General features: G+C 46.4%; 1 long non-coding RNA gene across 1 annotated transcript in view; it reads right to left on the bottom strand.

Moving 5' to 3' along the window:
* Window positions 1-215: 215 nt before the first annotated feature.
* LOC115297942 overlaps window positions 216-10,386 on the bottom strand; it is a 10,932-nt gene continuing 761 nt past the window's right edge. Inside the window, exon 2 of the long non-coding RNA XR_003911533.1 lies at window positions 216-442. This is a non-coding gene — a long non-coding RNA (uncharacterized LOC115297942). The remainder of the gene's footprint in view (window positions 443-10,386) is intronic.

Here is a 10,386-nt window from a genome sequence, read left to right as displayed (position 1 = left end):
CCTTAGCCTGGCACCACCTGCAGCCGACTCCCACAGAGAGACAGGCAGCAAGAGAGCTGCCCGGAGCCGTTTCTTTCTTACATGTGTTGATATTAAACCATGTCCCCCTCACCACCCCCACATCATGTGCTTCCCACAGTGGGTAGCAAATTTATGGAAACAGTGCAGACTTGAAAATACAAATGGCTTCAGAAATGATCCAGACAACTTCATGGTTGAGAGTCCCAGAATGGCTTTATTATGGCAAACTGGGCTGCTCTGTTTCCCATTTCTCGCTTCTCCGGTTGACATCAGGGTGACTGTGCCGGGCTAGATGGCTTGAGGCCCCTTCCTGCTCTCAGATGTTGTGATTCTTTGACCCCTCCCTAAATGTTTTTTGGTGCCACTGCTGGTCCCAGGATAAAGTCAACAGGCCAGGAGGCTGACTCTGTTGTAGTGTTTTCTGAGGAAAGAAGAAGGTAAATGAAAAAGAGAGGAAGGAGAGAAGGTAGGGAGAAGCATTACTGAAAATTCCCAACATTGCTGAGTAGGAGTTTGCGCCAAGGCTGCCCCCTCCTGTGTGAGGGTCGAGAGCTGCCAGTCCCACCTCCGCTTTGAAGCACAACTTCTATCAGCTTACTTATTGTTTCTTATAAAATGATACATCTTTGTTAGACCTCTTAGAAGCTAAGGAAAATTTTAATGAAAAAAAATGATCTTATAAAGAATGAGCACCATTAATATTTTGGTGCATTTTCTTCCAGTCCCTTTTTTAAATTTTTTCAATGTTTACTTATTTATTTTGAGGGTGGGGGGAGAGAGAGAATCCCAAGCAGGCTCTGTTCTGTCAGTGCAGAGTCTGACACAGGGCCTGATCCCATGAGCTGGGGGAAATAAGTTCAAGAATTCCTTACACTTACATAAATGGGTTTAAATAGCTTAGAGCTGAAAGCTGCTGCCACAGGGTGAAAATCCCCAAGGTTAGTTAGCGAGATATTATAATGGTATAATGAGTGACTTGTCATAGGAAACTACTTTCCATCTGGCACCAATATACTTTGATCACAAACACCACTTGCCCCCCAGACCCTTTGCTTCTTACGTGCACAAGTTAATGAGTACTATCTGATTGTTTTCTCCACATTCACCATGTGTGTAAGATCTTGAGAGCTCAAGAGATGAAATCCTGTTCAGGGCTCTTGTCTCCTCCCAGACATTAGCCTCTCTTGTATTCAATTCTGTGTCTGCTCTCTTGCCAGACAAGAGAGAACTCCAGACTCATAGTTTGCAATAATGAACTCTGAGATCATGACCTGAGCTGGGATCAAGAGCCAGATGCCAACCAGCTAAGCTACCCAGGTGCCCCTCTTCCATTCCTTTTTAAAAACACTTTTAAAATGTTTTTTATTTATTTTTGAGAGACAGAGTGAGGCAGTGTGAGCAGGGAATGGTCAGAGAGAGAGGGAGACACAGAATCCAAAACAGGTTCCAGGCTCTGAGCTAGCTGTCAGCACAGAGCCCGATGCGTGCCTTGAACCCACAAACTGTGAGATCATGACCTGAGCTGAAGCCGGATGATTAACTGACTGAGCCACCCAGAGGTAAGCACATGAATTCTTGCACATGAATCTTCACATTTCCCCATCAATTTAAAGTTATTTCTATTGGAATGAGATTTGGGGACAAAACATATGAACTTTCTTAAGGTTTTTCATATATGAATGTCCCCAAATTGCTTCCCACAGTCCCTACATGACTCTGTGGTGATGCATATCTTTCATCCAAGAACTTTTCAGAATGACGAAGCAGATAAACTGTTTCACTTCCTAACTTGAATAGAGCTCAGGAGAGCAAAAGGTAAAAAAAATATACAAAACCACCCACATTTCTAAGGATCCTAAGCCCCATGAGTGAGGAAAAAAGCAGTTAGAAGGACAACTGGAGGTAAACTGTCATAATCTTTAAAAGTCATGTAATAAATGTCCCAGTTGAAGCTGAAATACCAAGGAGTGTGGGCATGTAAATATGTCCCCTAAGCGAGAATCACAGGCCCGGTGCTATTGATGCATGTGTAGAATTAATAATTCTAGGGTATTGTGCTTACACAGCTAAAGAGACCTAGTCAGTTGTGCTATTGGTTTGCTTGGGCTGGGGGCTTCGCCAGCAGAAATTTGTTTTCTCACAGTTCTAGAGGCTGGAAGTCCAAGATTATGGTGTTGGCAGGTTCCTACAGAAATCTCTCTTCCTGGATCTCAGGTACACACCCTATTGCTGCTTCTTTGCATCGTGGTCCTTTTGTGTGTGCACTCCTGGTATCTTTTTGTCTTTTCAAATTTCTTAAAATGTTCCAATTGGATTAGAGCCTACCCTCCTGACCTCATTTTAACTTAATTATCTTTTTAAAATATGGTCACATTTTGAGGTACAGTTAGGACTTTAGCATATGAATCCTGTGGAGGGACAGAATTCAGTCCGTAATGCCCACCTAGTAGAAGGAATGGCTTATGTGGAGGACTTTGTATTTGTACTCTGATTCCACAGGCTTCCAAGGCTGGTTTCCAGCCCCTGTAAAGTACCCTTCCTCCAAGCGTCTCACAGAGACCTCAGGAAGTATCTCTGGCAGACTGTATTTTCCAAAAATGACTACAACAATACCTCCGCGATCTTGTCTGTTCTTCTGCAGTGTGACCTTGCCTCCTTTGCATCAAGAGGCAGAATCTAATTGCTCCTCCTCTCAGATCTGGGCTGGTCTTAGCGATTTGCTTTCCACCAACAGACTGCAGTGGAAATGAGGCTGCACACCTTCCAAGGCTACTGTGTCTCAGATGCTCACTCTGGAAACCCGGCCGCCATGCTGTGAGGAAGCCCAAACCCCACGGAGAAGCCACATGTGTGCAGTCTGCTTAATAGTCCCAGTCGAGGCCACCCTGCAAGCAATAGCAGCTCAGGTGCCAGACTTTGAGCGAAAAGTTCTGGGGGATTCCAGTTCTTAAGCCATTTCCCTGCTGTGCCCTGATTGAATTTGTGACCCCCAGACCCTGTGAGTGAAGTGATTGCTTCACATCACATTTGGGGATGAAACTGAGCCAAAAGAGAGATTGTGGCTTATTCAAACATATATTCAGCAGGTGGATGGTGGAACTAGATTACAATCCAGCCCTGGCAGTGTTTGGGCCAGAGCTTCTGCCATTTGTCCTGCCAACAAGTGTTTATTGTCTGTGGTGCTCCACACACCATCTTGGGCACTGAGCAGGGACTGGTGACACCTGTATATGGCTCCAGAGTCCAGGATGTGGGCCAGGGATAGACCCTGCAGAAAGCCTGGCAACAGTTTACTGCAAGCAAGAGTCAGTAGTAACCAGAGCTTTCCCTACATGAATGCTCCTGAGAATCAACACAGAGGAGCCGAGTGCCTTGGGCAGATGACTGGAATGAACAGGTATTCATATCAGCCCTCGCAACCCCCCACCCCTCTTTTAACTTCCTGCCTTGTTCCCAAGGGGATGTAAGAGCTTTCCTTTATTTGACTTAGAATTTCCTCTTTTACATCAGATGCTCTTTTAAGATCTATTTCTGATCAATTCTCATGACGCCGAGTGTATGATATTTGTCTTGTCTCCTCCAAGGGCAGGAGACAGAGTCAGGAGACCTGGGTTCAAATCCCAGCTCTCCCTGTGACTGGCTGGGTAGCCCCAAGCAAATGATTTAAGCTTACTGAACTTTAGTAAAGTGCAAAAACATACTTCCTGTCTCACAGGGGTTGTTGTGAGGGTTAAATAAAGTGCTTATGTGAACACCAGGTGGAAAGATGTCTATTGAATCCTTTGCTAAAGTTTGTCCCTTTCTCCAAAATAATATCTCCATCCTTCTACACTCTACTCTCAAAAGCTGGCAATTCTCTTCCTTTTTCTACCCCTAAAACAGCTGGGGGAGAGAGAGAGAAAGAAATATCAGCCGCCTCTTCCTCAGCTTTGCCTGACCGCTTACCACCGAAGCCGTGCCCCGGCCCATGCCCCTGTCTCCCTTTGCAGAGCCCTGGAGAGCTCTCCCCTGTCCAAGGTCAAGCCTTCCCTTCGTAAGACATCCCTGGGGGGCTTCAGAACTCTGAACTATTGATTACCATCCCCTCCTCCCAGTTCTCTCTTTCCACAGAAAAGAGAATTCCCACAAGCCCCAATCTCCTCACCGTCTTCTGCCCTCACACAAACCTCTTGAACAGGGCACCTGAATCGCCCACTCCGCCACCACCTGGGCTTAGCTCAGCCTCCCACGGACACTGCCGTCACAGGTCTGGGAGGAGAGTCTTGTCACTAAGTACGAGGGTCACTTTTCAGCCCTTAGCTTCCTTATGCTCTATTGTATTTGGCTTTTGTAGATTGCTCAAAGTCACCTTTCTCCCCATCATGGAGGCACCACCCTCTCCCACCTTGCCTCCCACCCCTGCTCCCTTCTTGGCTTCACCCACAAGCATCGTGCTGTGCAATGATGGACGTACGTCACAGACATCTCACATTTAACAGATTCAAAATCAGATCAGGTGGTCTCTCCCATCCCCATCCCTCCAGTTCTGTTCCTCCAACTGTGCTGGCTCGCTTAAGAAACCAAATGGCCAGTATCCTGCTGCTGGAGCGAGAAAACAGGTGTCCAGCATCCCCATCATCCTTTCTTATCTATGGATCCCCTCCTCTGAAATAGCTTCTTGATTTTCCTCTTCCCTCCCATCCAACTGGCCCTGGCATATCCTACTTAAATGGTCACAACAGTCTCCTCTCAGGCATCCTGGCTTCTGATGGCCCAACCCTAATCCACAGACTGAATAATGTTGCTGAATCATATCTGATTATGTAACGCCCCTGTTTAAAAACCTTCAGCAGGAGCAACACACCATAAGAGACTCTTAAAGATAGAGAACAAATGGAGGGTTGATGGAGGAAGGTGGGTGGTGGGATGGTCTAAATGGGAGATGAGAATGAGGGCACTTACTATGGTGGGCACTGGGAGTTGTATGTAAGTGATGAATTCTACTTCTGAAACCAACACTGCTCTTTGTGTTAACTAACTAGAATTTAAATAAAAAATTGAGAAGAAATAAAAGAACCTTCCGCAGGGCTCCATTGTTCTCATGCTGAAGTTTATACTCTGAGCTTCTGCGCATGGCTTTCCCTCTGCCTAGAATATCCTGCCTTCTTTTCCAGGCTGTTGATTCAACTCCTACTTATCCTTCAGGTTTCTGTTTAGACTGTACTTCCCTGGAAAACGTTTCCTGATTCCCCACAGCTGTGACATCCTTCTCAGATGTTCCCTTAAGTGCTTTTGCTTATTGTATGATTATTGTACTTGTTTATTTCTCTTGCCTAGCACTGGATCTGGCACAAATCAGGAATTTAATAAATACTTGTTTAAAAACTTAAGAAGAGAAGGAATTACTTTCCATTCTCAGACACTGTCTGCAAGCATCAGGGTTCCCCCCCCCCCAGGGCTTGTTAAAACCTCTTGCTGGGCTCCACCCCCAGCGATTCTGATTGGAACTTCTGATTCTGTAGTTAGGGGTGATGCCCCAGAATTTACATTTCTATCCAGGTGATGCTGTTGATGTCGGTTTGGGACCACACATTAAGAACTTCTGCTTTATACAGTTGAAAGCAGTCTGCAAGGTGAAGAGTAGTTATTGGTAGAGAAGGCTGCTAGAAGTTTTTGGAGGCTTGGTACGTTTCTGGTACTTCTCTTCTCCATAGTTTCCTTAATAAGAGCATTCCACGAGAGTTTAGCATCTTAAAAAGTTCTCAGCTGAGTGGGCTCTAAGGTAACCAAAGCCCACGCCCCATTAGGGATCAAAAGCAGCACCTGGTGGCTCCTTAATGGGTTGCCAAGCAACGGAACAAAGGCAAGGCTGGGCTGGGATTAGCAGCTGGCAGGGAGTTTAGAATGAAATACCCAGGCATCTAGAGACGGTATCAGGAGAAGGCTGTGCAAACCAAATGCAAGGAACCCCCAGGATCATTGCCTTGATTTGCACGTGGAAGGGCACACTATCCCCTTGTGGACAAGATCGTGGTGTAACTTGTTCTCTAATAGGACTGGGGAATATTTTTCTCAGAAGAAGCACTGAGAAAACCCATAAGGGACATTTCTTAATGACTTACACATAAGAAGTGACTTAGGCTTATCACCTTTTGCTTTTAAAAAGTAAGTTATATTAGTATGTATTTTATTTTATTTAAAAATTTTTTAATGTTTATTTATTTTTGAGAGAGACACACATAGTGTGAGAGGGGGGAGGGTCAGAAAGAGAGGGAGACACAGAATCAGAAGCAGGCTCCAGGCTCTGAGCTGTCAGCACAGAGCCTGACACCAGGTTCGGACTCATGAACTGTGAGATCATGACCTGAGCTGAAGTCGGTCGCTTAACCGACTGAGCCATCCAGGCATCCCTCTATTAGTTTATTTTTGATTATACAAATACAATTCACATTTGAAAAATTTTTAAATGTACAGAAAAGCATACAATTCTATGTGCCCTGAAGGACTTTCCAGGTTGGCATCCATCCATTTAGAAAAAAAATCAAGTTAACATAAATGGGATTATTCTATATATACTTCTCCCTAACTTTTTAAGAAAAAACTGAATACAGTGGATATTTCTGCATCAGTATTTCTACTTCATTAACAGTCACATGAGATTTTAGTGTATGGATTTACCATATTGTACTTAACCTTCCTGGATGGGCATTTAGATTGACTTCTGTTTTTTGCTATTATTAGCAATCTTGCAATGGACAACCTCAGACATCCATCTCTGTGCATTTGTGAAGTGGATGGCTAGATCAAAGACCATTTGTATTCAAAGTTTAGCTATGAATTGCAGGTTTCACTCCAGAAAGCGTGTGAATTTATATTTCCACTGATATATGTGTTCCACACACCCTCACCAACACTTGCTGGTATCAGTGCTTTACTATTTTTTATAAGCCCTGTTACTCTAATTTTTCATTTCTTGGATCAATTTCTTTGGGCATTCTTCAAACATGTTTTTCCCCCCTGACTTTCCTGTTCATGTTCTTTACCCCTCTTTCTATAGGAATTGTTCATCTATTTTTCTTATTGCCTTACAAGAGCTATTTTTATGTAGAAAGATTAATACTTCCTCCAGTGTGTTTCTTGTTTCTCTTAACATTTTCACAGTGCCATATGGATGTTCTCAGTTTTAAATTTGTAACAGTTGAGTCTGTTAGTGTTCTATGACATTGGATATTTTCCTTTTAAAATAAAAAAAATAAAACCATAATTCTATCATTTAAAAAACTTTCCCCTTCTATCTCATTAAGGGCAGAAGATGAGAGAGAAGACAGAATGAAGTAAAAGAGGAATAGAGACAGAGAGGAAGAGAACAGAAAAGAAGGCTATCTTCAACATGTTTCTTCAATTCTCAGGCGCTATGGAGTGGTTCTCGGACTTTAATTTGTGTATGAATCATTTGGAGATCTTATGAAAATGTAGATTCAGATCCTGCAGGGGCCTGAGATTCCACATTTGGAATCAGTTCCCAGGTGAGGCTGCCAGCCAGTGGACCACGCCTGGGACTAGCTAGGCTTTAGGACAAGGGGGTGGCTTCAGTGACAGTTCTAACTCCACTTAAGTTATCATTTGTTTGAAAACTCCTCACTCTCTCTAGTAGGGAAAATCCTAACTGTTTGCTCTGAAAACTAGGAAATAGCCACAGCTCGTTTCTAAAAAATTTTTTTGAAAGATTTTTTGAAGTCATCTCTACCCCCGACATAAGGCTCTCACTCACAACCTCAAGATTGAGAGTTGCAAGCTTTCCCAACGGAGCCAGCTAGGTACTCTAGAAGATATGGCTGAAGATTTTTATTTTAAGTTTTTACACTTGTGGCTAAAGATTTAGTAAAGTGAGTATACAAGGATGAAGCATTTTCTTCCTGTAGCCTTCTTTGTTAGGCTGGATAGAGTTAAATGGAAAGATTAATTGGCTCTTTTGGGCAGAAATATTTCAGCTCTGTGCTGTCCTCTTCCCAGCAGCATGAAGGGGTGTCTCTGTCTAATTTTTTTGAGAAAGAATAGCTACAGTCTAAACACATCCCTGAAGACAGTAATCTAATGAGTCATGTAAAAGGCAACATAATCTGGTGAGGAAAAAAAATCTTAGCATAGCACCCAAGAGAGCTAGATTCCTACTCTGGCTTTAACATGTGTGTTAAACTTTCCTAGCTCAGTTCCTTTAACTGTAAGATGAGGCAGTGTGAGAACCTAACTTGGCCCGGATCATACTGGAATAAAAAACTTCCCATACGTGTCTCTGGACCTTTTGGAATAGCAGTGATACCAATGGTTCTCTTACTACTAACCATATACTGGCTTGGCTTTCCAATTGCCAAGCAAGTCCCACATAACTTTCTCTGAACTGTAAGATAAACTGTAGCAAAAGAGGTTCTTGGTAGAGTGTCTTGAAGTCAAGAAGTTGCCTGTGCCATATTCTTGCCTGTGCTGTGAGGGCGTCGGGGTGTGGCTAGCTATTTGCAAGGAAAATAATGGGCATATGTTTCTATTTGAAAGGAAAAGATTAAATATGGACCCGACTCAACCGGTGTGCAGAGCAACGCTAGTTTGGGATGGCACTGTCAAGCTGGTCCTGGGAGCAGGAAACTAGCGCTTTTCGAGTGTGAATTACCTCACTTCCTTGCAACAACCCTGGGACATGGGAATTATTTCTAACTTCTTATGGGAATTCAGAGTCATCAATTTGCCCAGATTTCACAACTACAAAGAATGGAGCTAGGGCCTCGAAGCACTCACCTGCTCCACTCTAACCCCCCACCCTCATCTCTGAGCAAAGTGACTTCACCTCTTTAGCCATAGATTCCCCAATCGTATGAGTGACAGCACCTCACACAGTGGGGTGGGGGGCGGTGCAGTCTAGTCCCATGATACTACTGCCCAAGTGGCTCACAGTAGGTGCTCAGCACACAGTAGTGCTTATTTCTCTCTGACGCTCTAATATAGCCCTACAAGTTAGGAAAGACCAGGGCTGCTGCAACCTAAAATAAAAGTAGAAATGCTCGCTCACTCTCATCCACCTGTCCTCCGCACAACGTGCCCAAAGGGCGTTTCTGTGCTGGTGCAGGTAGTGTGCAGGGGTGCTTCCAGACGTTCTAGAACGCTCCACCTCCTGACTGCTTCTCACTCCAGCCTTGCGTGGGGTGGGAAGGGGGTAGAGGGCAGGCCCTGCCAACTGCCCTAGGTCAGAATCCACCTCCTCCGTTTGGCTGCCGTCCTTGGGCCTCAGTTTCCCCATCTTTTCTTTACAAGGTCATTGTTGAGACTCAATAAGAGTGGGTAGTGCACAGTAGGTGCTGTGGGGGTGGGAGCTAGCTCCCTCTCACCAGCCTCGAAGACAGCGCCGGCCAGCTCCCCCCTCCCTCGCCTGGGGCAATCATCTTGGGGATCCAGCACCCAGCGAGGCCAGCGCCCTGTCCCGCTGCCATCATCATTTACATGATCTCAATCATCACATGCCCCCAGGCTCCTCCAGGCCAACTGCCAACAGCATCAGACTGTGTGTCACCTTCCAGGCCTTCTCCCACAAAAATACTGGCCTTCCAGCCTCCAGAGCTCTTAGTTCACCCCATAAACTCTGCTAATGCTTACCACATGCGGGTGAGTTTGAGCGCCCCGCCCCAGGCCCCTTCGCAGGCTCCCCAGGCCTGGCGCTAGGAGATCCCTTGCCCCAAAGGGACCTTTCTCCCTAGACGACCCTCCTCACTAGGAAAACTCCCTAGGGGACCCTTCCCGCTATAAGACCCTCCCCCTATGAGACCCTCTTTCGAAGAGATCCACCCTCTAAAGGAAACTTCCCCAGGGAGACCCTTCCCAGAGACCGGCCCTCCCCTGGGCGGGAAGGGGCGGGCGCTGTGGTCCTTGCAGGCCACACATGACCTTGGACGCCCCTCCAAAGCCAGAGTCCACTCCTGGCAACAGGCGGCGGAGCTGCACCTAGTGGTGGTTTTTGTTGCTGAAACTGAAAACCCGATTGCGCCTGTTTCTTGTTTGCAACCACAGTAATTTGGCGCGTAACCCACCCGGACACCCACCCACTGGCTGGAGCGGGCGGATCCCGGGGGTGGGGTTTGGGGCAGGGAGGACAGGCTTGGCGCGCCCACCTGCTCCAGCGCGTGGCTCAGGCACCCGGCCCACCCGTCCCTCTGCTACACGTGTGCCAGCCCACCTGCGAGCCCGCCAGCCCGAGCCGGCAAGGCCGGCACTGCCCCCACCCCCACCCCCACCCCTGCGGCCCGCACCGCCCCCGCCCCAGCTGTCCGCCTAGCAAGCCAGGAGACGGTGCCGGCCTGCAGTGCGCGCCGGGCGTCCCTAGGGGGCGCAGCTGGCGCGGGA

This window comes from Suricata suricatta, chromosome 8, assembly GCF_006229205.1.
Source record: "Suricata suricatta isolate VVHF042 chromosome 8, meerkat_22Aug2017_6uvM2_HiC, whole genome shotgun sequence".
Classification (NCBI taxonomy): domain Eukaryota; kingdom Metazoa; phylum Chordata; class Mammalia; order Carnivora; family Herpestidae; genus Suricata; species Suricata suricatta.
Note: the sequence above shows the minus strand (reverse complement) of the source record. Positions and strands in the feature narration are given on the sequence as shown.